Genomic DNA, 20,943 nt, shown 5'->3' on the forward strand with positions numbered 1-20,943 from the left:
TTAGTTTTCTTTGCTTTTAAAAGGTAATAAGTCTTTATGAGCTGAGCTTTTGTGTTCATTCACACAGGCGAGACAGAGAGCTCATCATTAGTGAGCACAGGTCACATATACTGTGACTGACTCATTTATTGCTCTTCAAAGGATTGCCAAAGTTGTCTGTCACCAACTTTTATCAGGTATTATTCAGTCAATAGCATTACATTTGTTTCACACGTTGATTAAGTACATTTCTTAGTACACTTAACAATGCCTTTTTGTTGCAGACATTAATAAAGACTTATGCTTATAATAACTCTTTGCACCACTTAACTTGTGTAGGAAAGTGCAATTATGTCTGAGCTACACGAGATAAACACAGTTCCAACATAAGATGTGTTCCTTATTCTTTACTTCCCACAAAACATATTAAAGAAGGTTCTGATGAAGGTGGTCCTGGCTGAGGGAGATACAGCCTAACCTCCTTTCTCTGGTGTGCAAAATCTTCAGAGACATCCTGAGCATGCTTGAGTTCCAGGAGGAGGCCCACTTTTTATGGATGGACCGTAAGTTTGTTTCAACCCATCGAACACGAAAGTGTAATCTCCATTTGACCTTGTGATGTCAGTTTTACTTACCAGTTTACGACTTTTTTTATTTACTAAAGTAAGCTATACTAATCACATGTTCATAGATTTTATTTGTACTGTTTATGTTGTAAGAAGACAGTTGGTTAGATATTTCCCTCTACATATAATTTCGATAACAGTATTAAAGTGGGCAGTAATATTTTATATGTGAATATACAGTATATTATATATACATCACATGCGACTCATAATAAGACTAAGCAATTAGCCTATTAAAATGTTTATCTGTCTCCATAAGATAAATAGCAATATGCAGGAGACTATAGTTGAGTTACAGTAATAGGCAATGAAGAAATGTCTGAGAATGGAATTCTAAATAAAAGTGTATTTAATTACTTTGTAAAATTTAATTATTCACATACAAGGCATAAAGCGTAAGTTACAAGGCAATACTGACACTAACAAAGCATTATTCTAAGCATGATCAGTGAGAGAAAGAGAGAAATCATAGCCTGAAAGGCCATGCCCCAAAAGTCCATGGGGTAGAGAGAGAAAGAAGTTCAGGAACAAAAAAAGAAAGAAGAATGAAGCTAAGACCCTTTAACTTGTTTGGGTTCAAAAACTGAGTTGTTGATCTATAGTATAACTGTACATTTCCAATCAGATATTAGACGTACAGGATGTAACCTCTGCTTCTCAGAGGTGAGACAAAGGGGGTTGGTAAGATCAACACAGAGAATGCTGAATTCCTAAGACGACACGGAGGAAATTGTTGCATACAGTTAATAAGAAGAGACAGTATTACATAATTTGCATGTGTGTTCTGTTTCTCCTTCATTTCTAAACAGTGCATGTCACATGGAGACTGTGCTCCGAGAAGTACAGGAGTGACTTCCAGGGATGTCCAATGTCCACTGCCTCTTTAGTGATAAAGACATAATTCATAATACCATAGTAAATATACTTGACTTTATAATTTGTTTTACCTTTTTCTACAGTTTCCGATTGAATTTGTATAGCAGCACTTATGTGTTAGTTTAACTTTGGAGGGTGGTGTGTGCTGGTGATATAACAACACCGCTCCCAATTTCAGCTCTCTGTGCATCAGTGCTGTAGTATACATTACTGGAAATAAAATATATTACACAAACATCTTTAGAAGTGCAAATATATTTTTAGGTGAAGAAGTATATGATGTCATTGGTATGTTTATGGAAAAGGGGCAGGACCACCGGTTCAGTAAAACCCAGATAACTTTAGCAACTACTGCTGAGGAGCAGACCGTAGAGACCATCCAAACACACACTAGACACCACATGAAAAGCAGTGTCTGGGTGAAATCAGATCTACTATATTCCCGTTAAATTTTACATGCATGGTCGTGGGTGGGAATTTCCCATGCGAGTGTGCAGACTCCTGTAGATTCCTGAACACTTATGTGATCCGGGAATTTTGGGGATAGTAAATTCCCAATTATGCATTAATACACTTCTGGAAATTTCCGGACCTTGCACGTCACTTAAACTCTCACTTCACTACTGCCCAGCCTAGCAATACATTTGAATTTAACCCATTTGACATCAACAAACACTGTATAAATTAAATTCAAAATAATTAATGAATTTCCAAATAGCTGCATTATTTACATTGAAGTAGTGCTTATTAAAGGTATGTTTGTTTCAAAATGAATATTCAATCATGTGTTGTGCACATCATGAGACATTAACATAAATCTGACAGTATGACATTAGGTGCAAATTTCCACCAGAGGGCGTCAGTGTTGAAAGGGAATAGTGTTTCATACTGTGCATTCAGAAAGTATTCAGACCCGTTGACTTACACATTTTGTTATGTTACAGCCTTATTCTAAAATGGATTAAATAAATAAAAAATCTCCTCAATCTACACACAATACCCCATAATGACAAAGTGAAAAGTTTATTTTTAATACATTTGCAAAAAAAAAAAAGAACAGAAATACCTTATTTACATAAGTATTCAGACCCTTTGCTATGAGACTCGAAATTGAGCTCAGGTGCATGGAAAGGAAACAGATAACACTTCTGTCAATCATGTCTGACTCCCAAAAAATATTATAAAATAACCAATTACTGTAGAAGAGTCACTAAGTTTTCTTAAAAATGTTAGTACTTTCAAACCTCTGACCGCACTTATCCCCCCAAAGTCAGATTTCTACTACAGTGCACAATGCTACAACACTTTCTCCTTAACTTTAAATTCCTTAAATCCACAGTTGTAGTACAAATAGTACACCTTCCTGCAATACACTCCATGGGAGGGGGGGAAAAGAGGCTAGAGATTACACTTCAGTCCAAACGAAAAACTTGGATAGAACATCTATAAAACCACCTGTCAGGGTAGTGTTTAAACCAGGTCACTTCAGCTATAACATGCTTGTGTTTTGTTCCTTGCTGTGTTGTTAATTGCATACCGTTTTTTTTCACAATCCCTGGGTGCAGCACAGCCTGTAAATCTACAATGGGTTCTTCAAGACTGGAACCACTTGAACACCATTTGGCATAAACACAAAAGCAGACTGTTCAGTTCTGCAGCCATCAACAGAATGTGCAACACCCTGATGTCAAACTTTGGTGCATGTCATGGCAAACTTGGAAACATGAGAGATGGTGCTATCTGGATACACCTTGTTATAAATGGACAGTAAATCATCCCTCAAACTCTTGTTGACAACTTTTGAGAAAGGAGTCAGAGGCTCCACCTGCATGCATTGTCTATACTAAGTGTGCCTGAGTACATTTGATCACGCTGCATGACATACAGGGAGTCCGACATGGTTCCAGTTACCTTAGACTGTCCTTGAATAAAGGTCCATAGACAGATGCCAAGGTAAGTCGTACAGCTGTTGACCTTGTTGAAATTTTCTCATCATCTGCACTTCTATGTCTTTATTTGGTAGCTTCCTAGCATGCAATTGTAGCGCTCAAATGAGAAACACCAGAAGGAACATACTAGACCATAATCCAGGATACAGTCCTTGAAATGAAGGCGCAAGTGCATGTTTGCTGTGCAGTGTTGTGGCCCACACAGTCTCCTGAATTTACAAAGGAACAAACAACTAAAAGTATTGGTCGGCTTTTTGTACTTCCTCCTCTGAAATTACACAGAGCACAGAATTGTGATTTATTCTTTCAATAAACATTTCAGTATTTAATTACCTCTTAAAGCCCCATGTCAAATGAAGCTTCCACACTTCCTTGACGCAGGAATGTCGGATGTGTGTACCTTTTCGTCTGACATTTTGACTCTGGTCCATAGTCGTCAAAAAGGGGATCCAAAAAGGTGTTAACATTCAGCAATGGTTCCTTTGGGCCAGGCATCAACCCAACTACAATGACCTTGTTGTTCTTTGAAGCGCTCTTCTCGAGGCAAGTTCAATAACACCATATAAAATGCACACACTTCATACTCACTGTATTTATAAGGTTGGTACCAGTCAATGTTCGTCATGAGGGCTAAATTATTGTGTGCTGCAAGACATGGTATGCAATCTTGAAATGTGAAGTCTTTTAACACTCTCCCATTAAACACATCTCCCAGGAAAGTCTCTCTCTCTCTCGCTCCCCCCATTCCTCACATCTCTGGAGAAATTCTGGGTGACAAATCAAAGACTGGAGAGACTGGACTAAACTCTTATAACAGTAAGACTGTATGGGGTAAGTATATGCATCTCTTTTTGGATTATTTACCCTTTTCATCAAAGTGGTGCCACATTTCTATTCATGTGTAGAGCATTTGTGGGGATGATTGTGAAAGGGTACATATTGACATTTGTTGGATACCTTTTGTGCCATCTCGCGTTGTGTGGTAAATCCCTGTGAAATTCTCTCTCCACTTTGATATACTTCCCGAAAAGAGTCCATGGCAGACTCTCAGAAAAAGCAATGAAAAATATCTCCAACTATGTGTAAGTATAGCTTAGAACAGATCAGCAATATCCAAAATGTTGAACATTGCTTGCCAAAAAAATAAGCATTGCCAGCAGCTAGACAAAGAAAGTTGTCTCCTTGTTGTCTGTTGTAGTCCATTCCATTGTCGTCACTGTCCCCCTCCTTCGAGTTAGCAGCACTCTGCACTTCTGATGCTGTGTTGTCTCCTTGTTGTCTATTGTAGTCCATTCCCTCGTCGCCAGCTGTTGTGTTGTCCCCCTCCTTTATGTCAGCCTCACTCTGCTCTTCTGTGATCTAATTAAAAAGAGGAACGAACATTACATTCAAGGCAGAAAATACAGGGAAAATTAGAGTAGGCCTACTATACTACAAGCACAGATGGACAGTGTTACGAAACCAATTTCTAGCTGATTTTGCTGCATTCATTATGTCTAGGGGTCTTAAACCTAAACTCAGCAAAAAAAGACTAAACACTGGACAAGCAAGAAGCTTCAAATATTGAAACTATTTTAAGGCAGTCTGACCTCTAAAGAAGATTTCCAATCTGTATCAAGGGTTGTTTAAGGCTTTTCCTGATGACACAAAACATGTAAAATAAATATGTAAGGAAGACCTGAGACGCTATTGATGATGATGAGTGGATACAGATATATTAGAACGCCCAGTCATGTTCATACTATCTCAGACATAAATAACTGCAGTTTAAGACCATCCATAGAACGTACTATATATATATTGTCACGGCCCCTCCTCTGCAGTGCAGGGGCGGTTCCTCCTACAGGCAGAGGAGGGTCGTTAGTGATTGGAGCCACCTGGGCTCAGCGTATTTAAACTGCTTCACTAACCACTCTTCTCTCTCGCTCTCTGCTCCTCCAGGTATGATCCTGTTTTGTTTGTTCCTTTGTAGTTTTACGTAGTTTCCACACAGTCATATTCACACACACAGATTCATGCATCCCTGTACTTTACATACACCCTACATTATGACATTTCCACTCCTCATTCCTTTTTCTTTGTTTAAAGTTAATAGTTTTTGGTTTATAATAAAGAACCTTTTTGATTGGCCTATCCCTGTTGTTCGTGTCCCCTCATTTTTGCCACAGGCTATGAGCCAGCCTATTTGAAAGACTGGTTCTCCTAGACCCTGATCATAGTGTGGAACCCATTTCCTAACCAACAGCCCATCAAGAAGAAAATAACACTGAGCACTATTCCTCACCACTGAATCAGGAACAACTTTATCAAACAGTATCGGCCTTTTGCTCAGCCATCAATGAATCTCTAGAACTAGTCGACTGTTCTGTCTGGAGTTTGACTGGCAACTCAAGACTTTCTGGCTTACTCTCAACCTTATTACGAGAGGCAGCGCGGGTAACAGCACAAACTGGAAATACCTCAGGTGACACACAGTTGCAATCTGGAGATACCCTTGCTGGGGACACTGAAGGTTGCTTCGTAAAGATGTTTAGTTTGTCATCTGCCCACACCTTACTACCTGCCAAGTCATTCCCCAAAATCATGTGGACTCCCTCTACTGGCAACTGGGGTCTAACCCCACCATCTACATCACCCTCTAACAGACCACATTTTAGGGTAACTTTATGTAAAGGAGAAGAGAATGGAACTAAACCCATACCACGTACCATTACACAACTGCCAGTATCAGGCTCCTTAGAGAACGGCAAAACAGATTCCAGAATAAAATAATCTAAAGCTCCAGTGTCTCTTAAGATCTTGATTGAAACATTTTGGTTGCCATCTACCAGGGACACTACACCATCTGAAATAAAGGCTGAAAAATCACAGTGGGAAGACTGAGAATCAAACTCAACTAGTGGCTGAAAAAGCTCACCCTGGTGGTCAGAGGCTGAAACAGGAGCTGCCATCACAGCAGGTTTAACCTGTTTGGTATAGGGGGCAGTATTGAGAATTTTGGAAAAAATATGTTCCCATTTTTAACTGCCTCCTACACCAACTCAGAAGCTAGAATATGCATATTATTGTTCAGGTTTGGATAGAAAACACTCTGAATTTTCTAAAACTGTTTGAATGGTGTCTGTGAGTATAACAGAACTCCTATGGCAGGCAAAAACCTGACAAGGCTTCAAGCAGGAAGTACCCTGTCTGACAAGGAGTCGTGCGTCTTACCTCTTTTTATTGAAAAGTAAGGATCTTAGCTGTAACGTGACAATTCCCAGGGCTCCAATAGGCTCTCAGAGCCCGCGAAATAACTGAAGGTTTACGAGGGAACCTCAGGTTGAAATATATTATCGCCTTTTGTAAGTGGATGCTCGGAGGACCTTTCAATGATGCGCGTGCATGAGTCGCTTCTGAGGAGAAATTTTATTCGGCTGTTTAGGCTCAATGCATACTCCCGGTCGGAATATTAACACTTCTCTACGACATAAATGGCATAAAAATTGGTTTTAAACAGCGGTTGACATGCTTCGAAGTACGGTAATGGAATATTTAGACATTTTTGACACGCCAATGCGCCATGCGCGACACCGCGAAGAAGCATTCTAGAACTCACGAACAAAACGTCGCTGTTGGAACATAACGATGGATTATTTGGGACCAAACCAACATTTGTTATTGAAGTAGAAGTCCTGGCAGTGTATTCTGATGAAGAACAAGCAAGGTAAGAACATTTTTCTTATAGGAAATGTGATTTTGGTGGAGGCTGAACTGGGTGGGTATCTAAATAGCTAGCCCTGTAATGCCGGGCTATGTACTTAGATTATTGCAAAATGTGCTTCATCCGAAAAGCTATTTTAATTCTTGACGTTCCCCTAGGATAGGGGGCGCCACAGCGCATTTTGGAAAAAAATCGTTCCCATTTTCAACGGCCTACTAATCAAAGTCAGAAGCTAAGACATGCATATACTTATTTTATATGGATAGAAAACACCCTAAATTTTCTAAAACTGTTTGAATGGTGTCTGTGAGTATAACAGAACTCGTATGGCAGTCAAAACCCCGAGACCGATTGAACCAGGAAGTGGAAATCTGAATTGTGGACTCGACTTCACAGCCTTACCTATAAATCACAACGTAAAAAAATGAAAATTGAGCACTTTCCAGTGCTTCCACTAGATGTCCCCAGTCTTTACAAAGTGTTTTGAGGGTTCTACGGTAGAAACTCAGTGAAAGAGACGATGTGGCAATTGGTCACAGTCGGAGGGCCATGAGCATTGTGACGTTGGCGGCCGTGTCTGCCCCCACCTTTGGAAGTTTTTTGAAACACAATGAAATCGTCCCACTTGAATCTGATTGGCTTTCTTGTTGAAACAGGCCCTGACGATTTCTTGATACAACGTTTGACATGTTTGAACGACCCTAACTTACCGTAAACAGTCATTTTGCGTTAGACAGCTGCCGCCCACGGATCGACATTTGATTACAGCCTTAGGACGCGCTAACAAGAGGAAGCTAATGGAACATAAAGCATGGACTTTTTCGACCGAAAATACATTTGTCATGGACCTGGGACATCGGGAAGTGATTTCTGATGAAGACAACTAAAGGTGAGGGATTATTGGCGATATTATACAATATCAGATGTTACGTGCTCAAATGTTCAAAGATGGCGCCGAGCTAGGTTTTCGAGCTCAATTTCTGGGTATCGCATCCCATTTGATCTCAAAGTGTGATTACCCTGTAAAGTTAATTTAAAATCTGTTTTGACTGGTGTTTTCAAGAGATATTCATCTATAAATCTTAGATTGACAATATATATTAAAAAAATCGTTTTCGAATAGTAATTTATAAAATTGTAGCACTGTTTCCCGGGACGCATTATATGGGAAAATAGTTAGTCAACCTCAGGTGCCGATGTAAAATGCTGTTTTTATATAGAAATATGACCTTTATTGAACAAAAGATTGCATGCTGTGTGTAACATGATGTCCTAGGTGTGTCATCTGATGAAGTTTGTAAAAGGTTAGTGCTGCATTTAGCTGTTTTTTGGCTATATGTGATGCGTGTGCTTGGTTGGAAAATTCATATGATGCGATTTTTACAAAGTACTCCTCTAACATAATCTAATATTGTGCTTTTCCTGTAAAACCTTTTTGAAATCGGACAACGAGGGTCGATTCAAGAGAGGTGTATCTATAAAACGATATGAGACAGCCCTATATTTGAAAAAAAAAAATATTGAATTTCGTTATGCTAATGTCGCTAGGAGTTTTCGCTGGAAAATGATCCCGCTAACGGGATGAGACATTCAAGAGGTTAAAATCGGACATATCGAGTGCATAGAGGGGTAATGTATCTATAATTCTTAAAATAATTGTTATGCTTTTTGTGAACGTTTATCGTGAGTAATTTAGTAAAATCACCGGAAGTGTTCGGTGGGAATGCTAGTTCTGAACGTCACATGCTAATGTAAAAAGCTGGTTTTTGATATAAATATGAACTTGATTGAACAGACATGCATGTATTGTATAACACAATGTCCTAGGTGTGTCATCTGATGAAGATCATCAAAGGTTAGTGCTGCATTTAGATATGGTTTGGGTTTATGTGACATGATATGCTAGCTTGAAAAATGGCTGTGTGATTATTTCTGGCTGGGTACTCTGCTGACATAATCTAATGTTTTGCTTTTGTTGTAAAGCCTTTTTGAAATTGGACAGTGGGGTTAGATTAACGAGATTCTTGTCTTTAAATAGCTGTGAAATAGTCATATGTTTGAGAAATTGAAGTTATAGCATTTCTAACGATTCAAAAATCGCGCCACTGGATTGAAGTGGCTGTTACGTAGGTGGGACGAAATCGTCCCACATAGCCCAGAGAGGTTAACTTGACCTGACTTTTTTGATTTAAGTAGAGGACAATCTTTCTTTCAATGTCCTTCAACTAAACAGTAGCGACAGGTATTAGCATTAACCGGTGCTTTAAGTCCTCCAGACCCAAACTTCTGCTGAGGCCTTTGGAAAGAAGCTCCAAAAAAAAGGTGACCTACTATTCCTAGAAGTACATTTATTTTTATGGTACATGTCACTGTTTGACTCAAAATGGCTTTTATGTGTTAGCCTGTACTCATCTGCAAGGACTGCTGCATCACTTGGAGACTTAACTTTACGTTCATTCATGTATGTAGCAACCTGGTCACACACAGAATTTTTGAACTGTTCTAACACAATCAAATTAGACAGACCCTCAAAAGTACTAACTTCAGAAGCTGTACACCAACGATTAAATGCAGAAGTCAAATCACGAACAAACTCAGAATAGGTTTGTGAATCTAACTTTTTCCTGTAACGAAAATGTTGACGATATGCCTCTGGCACAAGTTCGTAGACCTTCAGAACTGCTGATTTAATTTAGCATACACTTTACTGTCAGCTACACTCAGAGCTGCAAAAGCCTCACGTGCTTTACCTGTAAGTACACATTGCAACAACATAAGTCATGTCCAAATCTGACCAAGCTCTAGCTTCCGCAATACGCTCAAATAAAGCAAAGTATGTGTCTGGATCTGACTCATCAAATTTAGGCAACAAACGAAGATTCTGTGAAACATCAAACTGTGGTAGTCCTTCTGGTCTATTAGCATTTCTCAATCGTGCTATCTCCAACTGCATTTGCAACAGCTCCCTCTGCTGCTCAAAAGTTAATGAAGGGCTAGACTGAACTTGTACCCTCACTACTAGCAGACTGACCCCAAAAAACACCTATTTCCCTAAGACCCTACTTTAATTTAGCTTTAACAGTCTCTTTAATTCTTTTATCAACAATCTCAATCTAATAATGTTCAGCAATTTCAATTAACTGCTCCTTAGTACACAACTCTAAGGCTACCTCTGGAGGAGCTTGAACAAAACTACTCAGAATGGAAGACATTTTCCTCAACCAATACAACTATTACAAATGCTCCCCCAAAAAATACACAACTCACCTGCTGTCAGTCTGGGTTCAAGGACAGGAGCCACACCCCACTATCCTCCAAAAACAACTAACTAACTGGCCCTGGTCTTCGTGCAGTCACATGTACTTTACATACACCCTACATTATGACATTTCCACACCTCATTCCTTTTTCTTTGTTTAAAGTTAATAGTTTTTGGTTTATAAAAAATGACCTTTTTGATTGGCCTATACCTGTTGTTCGTGTCCCCTCATTTTTGCCAGGCTATTTTTCTTCTGTAATGAATGCGCTATTGTCCGGTTGGAATATTATCGATTGTTTATGTTAAAAACACCCTAAGGTTTGATTGGAAACAACGTTTGACATGTTTCTACAAACGGTAATGGAACTTTTGAGCTTTTCGTCTATTGACTTGTGCCCCTGTCTCGTGCCTTTGGAATAGTGTTCTGGACGCGCCAACAAAACGGAGGTATTTGGACATAAATTATGGACTTTATCAAACAAATGAACATTTCTTGTGGAAGTGGGAGTCCTTCCGAGTGCATTCCGCCGAAGATCAGCAAAGATAAGAAAACATTTCTAACAGTATTTTAGAGTTTTGACGACGCCGTGGCTTGACGGCTAACTGTATAGCTTGCATTGATGGCGGAGCTCTGTACTCAGAATATTGAACAATGTGCTTTCTCCGTAAAGTTATTTTGAAATCTGACACAGCGGTTGCATTAAGAGGTAGTATATCTATAATTCTTTAAATAATTGTTATATATTTTGTCAACGTTTATGATGAGTATTTCTGTAAATTAATGTGCACATTGGGCTCATTTTTAATCATTTTCTGAACATCACGCGCCAATGTAAAATGCTGTTTTTGGATATAAATATGAACTTGATCGAACAAAACATACATGTATTGTGTAACATGATGTCCTAGGAGTGTCATCTGATGAAGATCGTCAAAGGTTAGTGCTTCATTTTAGCTGGATTTGGGATTTTGTGACACATCTCCTTGCTAGGAAAATGGCTGTGTGGCTTTTCTTGTTTAGGTGGTGTCCTAACATAATCTAATGTTTTGCTTTCGCTGTAAAGCCTTTTTGAAATTGGACAACGTGGTTGGATTCAGGAGAAGTGTATCTTTAAAATGGTGTAAAATAGTCATTTGTTTGAGAAATTGAAATTATTAGATTTTTGATGTTTTGAATTTCGCGCCCTACTGTTCCATTGGCTGTTGGCTAGGCGTTCCGCTGGCGGAACGGGGTTGCGCTAGTGGAACGCCTAGATGCAAGAAGTTAAACCAGAGGCTGAGAAATCGGTGGCGGAGGACCTTCCAATATTACTTGAACGTGACATAGTGATTCGCGGACCAGCTAGAAGCAACAGCCCTTTATACCCGGTAAAAAAACAAACTAAAATAGTGTATTACTGTGGATTTTCGTGGCATAAACAAACATGCAGTGAAAATCACACCAGTGGTAGCAGGTTTGGAGACCTATTGGCATCTATTCCATCAGACTCAGAATGGTACAGTGTGTTAGACATGAAATACCAATTTTGGTCTGTGCCGGTGTCTGAGGAGTCACGACACTGGTTCGGGTTCTGTTGCCAGGGGGAGCAATTTACATGGGCTAGAGTACTGAAGGCATTTACAAATAGTCCCACTTGGTATCATTCTGCATTGAAACAATCGTTAAAGGGGTGTACATTTGAAGATTCTAGGCGAAATGCCAAGGGAATGGATTCTAAAGGTAACACCGTCCCACCTGCCCATAAGAAGTTAATGCATCATATGATAGAGGATAAAGGGGTAATTGTACTGTGAACAAAATGTTGAAGGCATTGATGTAAAAGCAGATACAGTGCTGAGTTCCCTCAAGAGGATGGAACGTGGATTAGGGATACGCACTTGCATTTCAGGTGTCGTGCCTATCAGGTGAAATGAAGAAGATGGGGAACAAAGTGAAAATGACATGACTTGTGAACACCTCTCGGAACCTGGGGCCTAAAGGGGAAGACTGGGTGAAAGCATGAGGAATCTTTTTAGAGCTTTCATTTTTGTGGAACTCAGCAGGAAATTATCCTAGAGGCATAGAGTCAGGTGAAGAGAGTGGGAATTGTCAAGGTTTCTGACTTTGGTGTTGTTTTCATGCATATATAAATATGCATAGCTTATCACACTGTTAATACTGTTATGTTTTATTATTTTTTTTGCTTTCCAAGTCTTGTGCTATCACTCTCTTAGGAAAGTGGAGAAGGGGAAAGTGGAGAAGCCAAAGCCGCTCCATCTGACATATAACAAGCCCGCAGATTCAGCTGGATTGGCATTTTGTTATGTGATGATAGACGGGAATAAAATTGTGTGGTCACAGTATAGAGGCCATAAGTCTATGAATTTGTAAACCTCGCGGTGACTGGTTTTTCATTGTTTGTTCATTTGTTTGTTTAAAACTAAAAGTGGAATTTCCTAGTTCGGTGGAGACCTGAGGAACCTCAAGAGTTAACCAACTGTGGGAATGGGTTTGGTATCTCATGTTTTTATATTTTAACAGCGAAGTTAGGTAAGTCGGAAAGTTGTGTAGTAGAGCTTTGTAAACAAAAAGGGAATAGTGAAGTGATATACAGAATTTTAATGAGGACCAGCCAACCTTTTGATACAGGATGCAGTGGTGAGTATTAAAACTGTCACCTGTGATAAAGTGAAGGGCGCTATGGTAGACTGCATCCAACGTTTTAAAACCTGTTTAGGATAGGGGCAGTATTTTCACGGCCGGATAAAAAACGTACCCGATTTAATCTGGTTATTACTCCTGCCCAGAAACTAGAATATGGATAGAAAACACCCTAAAGTTTCTAAAACTGTTTGAATGGTGTCTGTGAGTATAACATAACTCATATGGCAGGCCAAAACCTGAGAAGATTCTATATGGGAAGTGCCCTCTCTGACCATTTCTTGGCCTTCTATAGCCTCTTTATCGAAAACAGAGGATCTCTGCTGTAACGTGACATTTTCAAAGGCTCCCATAGGCTCTCAGAAGGCGCCAGAACGGGGAATGAGGACTCTGCAGTCCCTGGGCGAAAAACAGTAGGGGTTTTGGAAAGTGGTCATTCTGAGAACAATGACACTGGTGCGCGGGTGCATGTGAAGACTCCATTTTCAATTTTCAGTGTTTGAACAAAAACAAGGTCTCCCGGTTGGAATATTGTCGCTATTTTACGAGAAAAATCGCATAAAAATTGATTTTAAACAGCGTTTGACATGCTTCGAAGTACGGTAATGGAATATTTTTACATTTTTTGTCACGAAACGCGCCGGCGCGTCACCCTTCGGGTAGTGTCTTGAACGCAAGAACAAAACGCAGCTATTTGGATATAACTATGGATTATTTGCAACCAAAACAACATTGGGTGTTGAAGTAGAAGTCCTGGGAGTGCATTCTGACGAAGAACAGCAAAGGTAATCCAATTTTTCTTGTAGTAAATCTGAGTTTGGTGAGTGCCAAAATAGCTAGCCATGATGGCCGGGCTATCTACTGAGAATATTGCAAAATGTGCTTTCACCGAAAAGCTATTTTAAAAATCGGACACCGCGATTGCATAAAGGAGGTCTGTATCTATAATTCTTAAAATAATTGTTATGTTTTTTGTGAACGTTTATCGTGAGTAATTTAGTAAATTCACCGGAAGTTTTCGGTGGGTATGCTAGTTCTGAACGTCACATGCTAATGTAAAAAGCTGGTTTTTGATATAAATATGAACTTGATTGAACAAAACATGCATGTATTGTATAACATAATGTCCTAGGAGTGTCATCTGATGAAGATCATCAAAGGTTAGGGCTGCATTTAGCTGTGGTTTTGGTTTTTGTGACATTATATGCTAGCTTGAAAAATGGGTGTGTGATTATTTCTGGCTGGGTACTCTCCTGACATAATCTAATGTTTTGCTTTCGTTGTAAAGCCTTTTTGAAATCGGACAATGTAGTTAGATAAAGGAGAGTCTTGTCTTTAAAATGGTGTAAAATAGTCATATGTTTGAAAAATGGAAGTTTTTGAATTTTTGAGGTGTTTGTAATTCGCGCCACGCTCTATCATTGGATATTGGTGAGGCGTTCCGCTAGCGGAACATCTAGATATAAGAGGTTAAGAGTAGTACGTGGCTTCTGCAATCTGGTAAATGTTGTCACCATCGTCAAGAACTGCCTGTACAATCTGCTTTCTGCTATTTAAGGAGAGGCAAGATCTATTTCTAAAAAAGAAGGCCCCTTTAAATCGTAGCTTTTTAACTAACTCATCCATATGTTTTTTTTAAACATTAAATCTTTGTCAATCCTAATGCCCAGATATTTATAGGCGGGAACCAGATCGATGGGAGAACCATCCAATTAATAGATATGTAGTCCATCTGAAAATGTTTTGAGAGAATTTGAGAACAAGATACTGTATATTTAGTATTGCCTGCGTTACCAGTTTTAAACCAACTAGGGCTTTTCTGTAAGGCAACAAAGTCAGATTGCAGCTCTAACATAGCCTGATCAACAGTTGGGGCAATGGCATACATAAGTGTCATCTGCATACAGATGAATATTACAAGTTTTAAAAGATAGACCAATAGTATTTATATACAGTAATTAGTAAAGGGACAGGTCCCAATATTTTTTAATATCCAGGAAACTAGACTTGACACCAACAGAAATCAAGCATTGTGTCCAATTCTGACATATAGTTATCAAACCACATGCAAGAAACATGATCCAGGGGCATTTCAGTCAGCCTTTGAATGAGAATGTAGTGGTCAACAGTGTCGAAGGCCTTAGAAAGGTCTATAACTAAGGCAGCGCAATGACTTTTACGATCTAAGCAATTTAAAGCCCCTTTGCAGTCTTTTAAATGAAATGTTTTAATAATCTCTTATGTCTAATAAATCACTGTTTATTTTGTTTTTTATATAACGCCAAAATATATTTTTTTATTTCCCTGAGCCTCCTTGTGCCACTGAAATGCTCAGGCTGATCGTGTGGGCGTTAGGAAACAAAATTGAATATGAAATTACATATTTGTTATTCAACAGGTCAGTTGGAGCTGGAGTTGGACCCTGAAAGCAACAAACGTCTACTGCACAGGTGTGTATGATACTTTGTTTTGTCATCAAAATAAGGCATACATAATGCGTCATCATTTTCTATGTCATTGTTGTACTGTGCTCAATAGGTCACCAGAAGATGCAGGACCATTATCTACAGGGCAGACAAAAGGCCCTCAGCATCTGAGGCCAAACACAGTAAGCAATACTAAGTGCTGTATACTTAGCATTGCTTGCTGTGTTAGGGATCTGAGATACAATGGCCCATGGTAGAATCTTCAGTATCATCAAAGTCCATTTCATCATTTTGCAAAATAGACTTTATGATGATACTGGATATATATTATTAAAACAATTCTAATGAGTATACACTCTTGAATTATGTTGTTGAAAGTAAATAAAGAAACCAGACTGCAATGAAAGGTTGTCATTCTTCATAAATTCTTTTGTCAGTTATTTACATTAACTGAATTGCAGCGCATCTGTTTATTATGTGTTCTTTATTGTAAACTGCCAGAGTGCTCCATTGTGGCACATATATTTGTGTAAATGAAACTGTCTATATGTATCTCGGGTCATAAACAAGGTTATAATGAAAGTTAAAATCATGGCATAAACTGTAAGTATCTTTTCAAGTTATTGTTTTACAACTCAAGCTCTGCAAGGTATAAGTCGTTCACAGTAATAGTTATTTATATTTTAAACCTTACAAAATAAGGAACACCTGTTTTAGTGACTGATGGTACTTCTCGAAAATTCTATGGAATTTTCTGTGATCAGACACTTTCTTATTGGGATAGTAAATGAAACACATATATGCATCAAAACAAATTTCAGAAAGCATTGAGTCTTACATATAATAAGAAAGACATACACAAGTAATATAATATTAATAAAACAATAACTTTATTGAAAGAATAAGGTTAGGGGAGTACATTGTCTCATTCAAACCTGAAAACAAAGTGCAAGTTACATCATAACCATAACATCATACACAAATGCTTGCCCTTACATTCAGGTGCCACACAAGCAAACCACGTCATATTCTCCTTTCTATCTTTCCTGTAACAACGCCAACAATTTCTAGAGTAGTACATTGACGTTTCACTCTTTCTGTTCTGACAACCAGCCAAATGTTAGCTTGGTCTTTGATCTGTTTGTGCTATACAGCTAACTCCTATGTAAAGCCAAGCCAACTGCTATGGTAACATGGCACGACAACTATCATAAATTAGGAGCTGGCAAGACAGCATAAACAGATCTGGGACCAGGCTATAGCATTCTACGACCTACACCACTAGCTTGGTATGTACAGCAGGCACCACCAGCGTCAACCTAGGAGGGTTAGGGGGCACCAGTTCAGCTGCTTCTCTGCCAGTCGATGTTCACCTGTCTGTCCTGTGTGTGTGTGTGTGTGTGTGTGTGTGTGTCTCATACTCTTCGTCCTAGTCTTCACCAAGTAACTGCTCATCAAAAGCATCTTCTTCCAAGAAGTCCATGACCTCATGGTCCTCCTCATCCTACAGGCCTTCTTCAGGGATGACCCTTTAGCACATAAGAAAGGGCATCATGAATGGAAGGGAATTGTGTAGCTACAAGTTATCAACCTGTTGGTAAGGTGACAAAGGTACATTTGAGAAAACGTAACAATTTCATATATGATGGTCCATAACTCAAATAATGTGATCATGTAGCAGAGTCAAACCAGCTAGTAGTACTATACATCCGAATCAAATAATTTGAAGGGGTGTCCACATACAGTGCCTTGCAAAAGTATTCATCCATGTAATGAACACAATGGGAGACAGGGCTGGTTTCAAGCGCAGGGCGCAGCAGGTGTTTATTTGTAAAGGCCCACAGGAGGAGGCAGGTAGCTGGGTCCTGGGGCAGGCAGAAGGTCATACACGGGGGTCCAAAAAGGCAACAGTACAGGCAGGAGAAAGGCTAGTAACATTACCCGGGAGATCAGGCAATAGGTTGATAACAGGAAATCTGATAGGCAAAAGTACAGGCAAAAGTACAGGCAGCGAATCGGCAAAAGGCGTCGTTCGTGAGGAAGGCCAAAACTATTATACACGGGAGGGTTAAATTACGGGAAAACCAGAGCTCCGAATAGACGTGTGTCACAAAACAAACAATACCTCACAATGATGGGGTGCAAAGAACTGAACTAAATAGTGTGTGATAATGACATACAGGTGTGTGAACAGGTTATCAGAATTCAGGTGATTGGGATCTGAAGAGTGAGCTGCGTTCAGGGGAGCTATGTGTTTGAGAGTGTGACCTGGAAAGTGCGCTGGAAAGTGAGCTGCGTTCAGGGGATCTACATGTTTGAGAGTGTGAGTTGGAAGCAGACGTTACAATACCCCTTGTTTTTTTTCCTATTTTGTTGCATTAAACCTGTAATTTAAATAGATTTTATTTGGATTTCATGTAAGGGACACACAAAATAGTCCAAATTGGTGAAGTGAAATGAAAAAGAGAACATGTTTAAAAAATATATATATATAAAAAAAATGGAAGAGTCGTGCGTGCATAGTATGTATTCACCCCCTGTCACATGAGTTGACGCTGGAGAGACGAAGCAGGTACGGGGAGTAAAACATTTAATAAAGAATGGACATGGAACGAGACAGGAACAGCATCAGCATACAAGAAAACAAAGACAAAAAAACAATCAATGCAGAAGCGGGGAACAGAGCTGGGGAACTGACAAATACAGGGGAGGTAATAACAGGTGATGTGTGAGTCCAGGTGAGTCCAATATCGCTGATGCCCATGACGAGGGAAGGCAGGTGTGCGTAATGGATGATATGAGTGCGTGATGCAGGGCAGCCTGGCGCCCTCAAGCGCCAGGGAGAGAGCGGGAGCAGACGTGACACCCCCTTTGCTATGAAGCCCCTAAATATGATCTGGTGCAACCAATTACCTTCGGAAGTCACATAATTAGTTAAATAAAGTCCAACTGTGTGCAATCTAAGTGTCACATGATCTGTCACATGATCTCATATATACATACACACACACACACACACACACACACACACACACACATGTTCTGAAAGGCCCCAGAGTCTGCAACACCACTAATCAAGTGGCACTACCAAGCAAGCAGCACCATGAAGACCAAGGAGCTTTCCAAACAGGTCAGGGACAAAGTTGTGGAGAAGTACAGATCAGGGTTGGGTTATAAAAAAATATCCAAAACTTTGAACATCCCACGGAGCACCATTAAATCCATTATTAAAAAACAACAAACCTGCCAAGAGAGGGCCGCCCACCAAAACTCACAGACCAGGCAAGGAGGGCATTAATCAGAGAGGCAACAAAGAGACCAAACATAACCCTGAAGGAGCTGCAAAGCTCCACAGCGGAGATTGAAGTATCTGTCCATAGGACCACTTTAAGCCGTACAACCCACAGAGCTGGGCTTTAAGGAAGAGTAAACAGAAAAAATCATTGTTTAAAGAAAAAAATAAGCAAACACGTTTGGTGTTTGCCAAAAGGCATATGGGAGACTCCCCAGACATATGGAAGATAGTACTCTGGTCAGATGAGACTAAAATTTAGCTTTTTGGCCATCAAGAAAAACACAATGTCTGGCGCAAACCCAACACCTCTCATCACCCCGAGAACATCATCCCCACAGTGAAGCATGGTGGTGGCAGCATCATGCTGTGGGGATGTGTTTCATCGGCAGGGACTGAGAAACTGTGCAGAATTGAAGGATGGTCCTAAATACAGGGAAATTCTTGACGGAAACCCGTTTGTCTTCCAGAGATTTGTGACTGGGATGGAGGTTCACCTTCCAGCAGGACAATGACCCTAAGCATACTGCTAAAGTAACACTCAAGTGGTTTAAGGGGAAACATGTAAATGTCTTGGAATGGCCTAGTCAAAGACCAGACCTCAATCCAATTGAGACTCTGTGGTATGACTTAAAGATTGCTGTACACCAGCAGAACCCAACCAACTTGAAGGAGCTGGAGCAGTTTTGCCTTGAAGAATGGGCAAAAATCCCAGTGGCTAGATGTGCCAAGCTTATAGAGACATACCCCAAGAGAATTGCAGCCTCTACAAAGTATTGACTTTGAGGGGGTAAATTTGTATTTTACCTTTATTTTATTTAACTTGGCAAGTCAGTTAAGAACAAATTCTTATTTTCAATGGCGGCCTAGGAACGGTGGGTTAACTGCCTTGTTCAGGGGCAGAACGACAGATTTTTACCTTGTCAGCTCGGGGATTCAATCTTGCAACCTTTCGCTTACAAGTCCAACACTCTAACCACCTGCCGCCTACCTGCTGTTATGTAGACTTAAGTTTTCAGTTTTTTTGTCTTATTTCTTGTTTGTTTCACAATAAAACATATTTTGCATCTTCAAAGTGGTAGGCATGTTGTGTAAATCAAATGATTCGAACCCCCCCAAAATCCATTTTAATTCCAGGTTGTAAGGCAACAAAATAGGAAAAATGTCAAGGGGGTGAATACTTTTGCAAGACACTGTACTTTTGTATATATAGTGTATATTACACAACGTTTTAGGAAAGACTGTCTAGGTTGGCAATACTCAGTATAGAAAACAGTCAGGCCCACAACCTAGACCTACAGTAAATGCCATGGTGAAAACATTTGCACGCAAAATTGCAAGGTGACGCAGTCGCATACTGTAGCTACTATCTCTATGTAGAAAAAAGAGAGACAAGTACAGACACAGAGATACTTGAAGAGACAGATACAGAGAGAGCAGCAGCAATGAGGACTTCAGCAGACCAGGGAAGCCGCCTCTCAATTTGGATTTAATTTTATTAAATTTACTTTGAAAATTGCAGTCGAAAATCCGCTAAATTCATCATTAAATAGTGGCTGAATTTATCCAAGCCGACTACTTTTTTCATAATTGTTAGGCTATTTGATGTGTAATTTTTATTAAATGTTTATAAATAGTAGCAAAATTCAGTATTCTGTATAGCTATAGATAGTAGGCTACAATGTATAATGAAACAATCCCAAATAAGCCAGTGTTTTGAGGTTGGACTGACTGTATTATTTGCCATTAATAGACTGGTTTTATGCACAACAACTTTCTATCCAAGCTGGGAGAGTGCATGAGGATGGCTCATGTCATGCAGGTTCAGGTAGGCTATACATGACAGTTGTATATTCAAAAATATATATTGGTAGCTGATTAGTATGCTTTTGCATTGAAAATTAATTTAACAATTTGCAATGTTTGAATTTCTAACTTTATTTACTGAACAAGTAACTACATTATTGCCGCCAGCCAGCAGACACCATGTATAGCTTTGTGAAATATTAGGTTTAAGATGAGTAAATTACGACCAGATAGACCTACCAGTGTGTGTGTACGTGTGTCTCTCTTGGTTTCTTATACCAACTGCAGTCTTTTCAATGGGCCTATAACCCAGATAAAGTTGATGAAAATGTTGACATTCTCCTCACATGTTGTTCAACAAACTGAAATAGTTTCTCTCAGTTTAT

The 20,943-nt window shown here is 39.5% G+C and overlaps 1 long non-coding RNA gene across 1 annotated transcript; it reads right to left on the reverse strand.

The window, feature by feature from the left end:
* Positions 1 to 6,241: 6,241 nt before the first annotated feature.
* LOC115193393 (uncharacterized) lies at positions 6,242 to 9,791 on the reverse strand. The gene is made up of 2 exons (XR_003878151.1): positions 9,303 to 9,791; positions 6,242 to 6,396 (listed from the first exon to the last, which is right to left on the reverse strand). It is a non-coding gene; the product is annotated as an uncharacterized LOC115193393 (long non-coding RNA).
* Between the last annotated feature and the right edge of the window lie 11,152 nt (positions 9,792 to 20,943).

This window comes from Salmo trutta, chromosome 5 (genome assembly GCF_901001165.1).
Source record: "Salmo trutta chromosome 5, fSalTru1.1, whole genome shotgun sequence".
NCBI lineage: Eukaryota > Metazoa > Chordata > Actinopteri > Salmoniformes > Salmonidae > Salmo > Salmo trutta.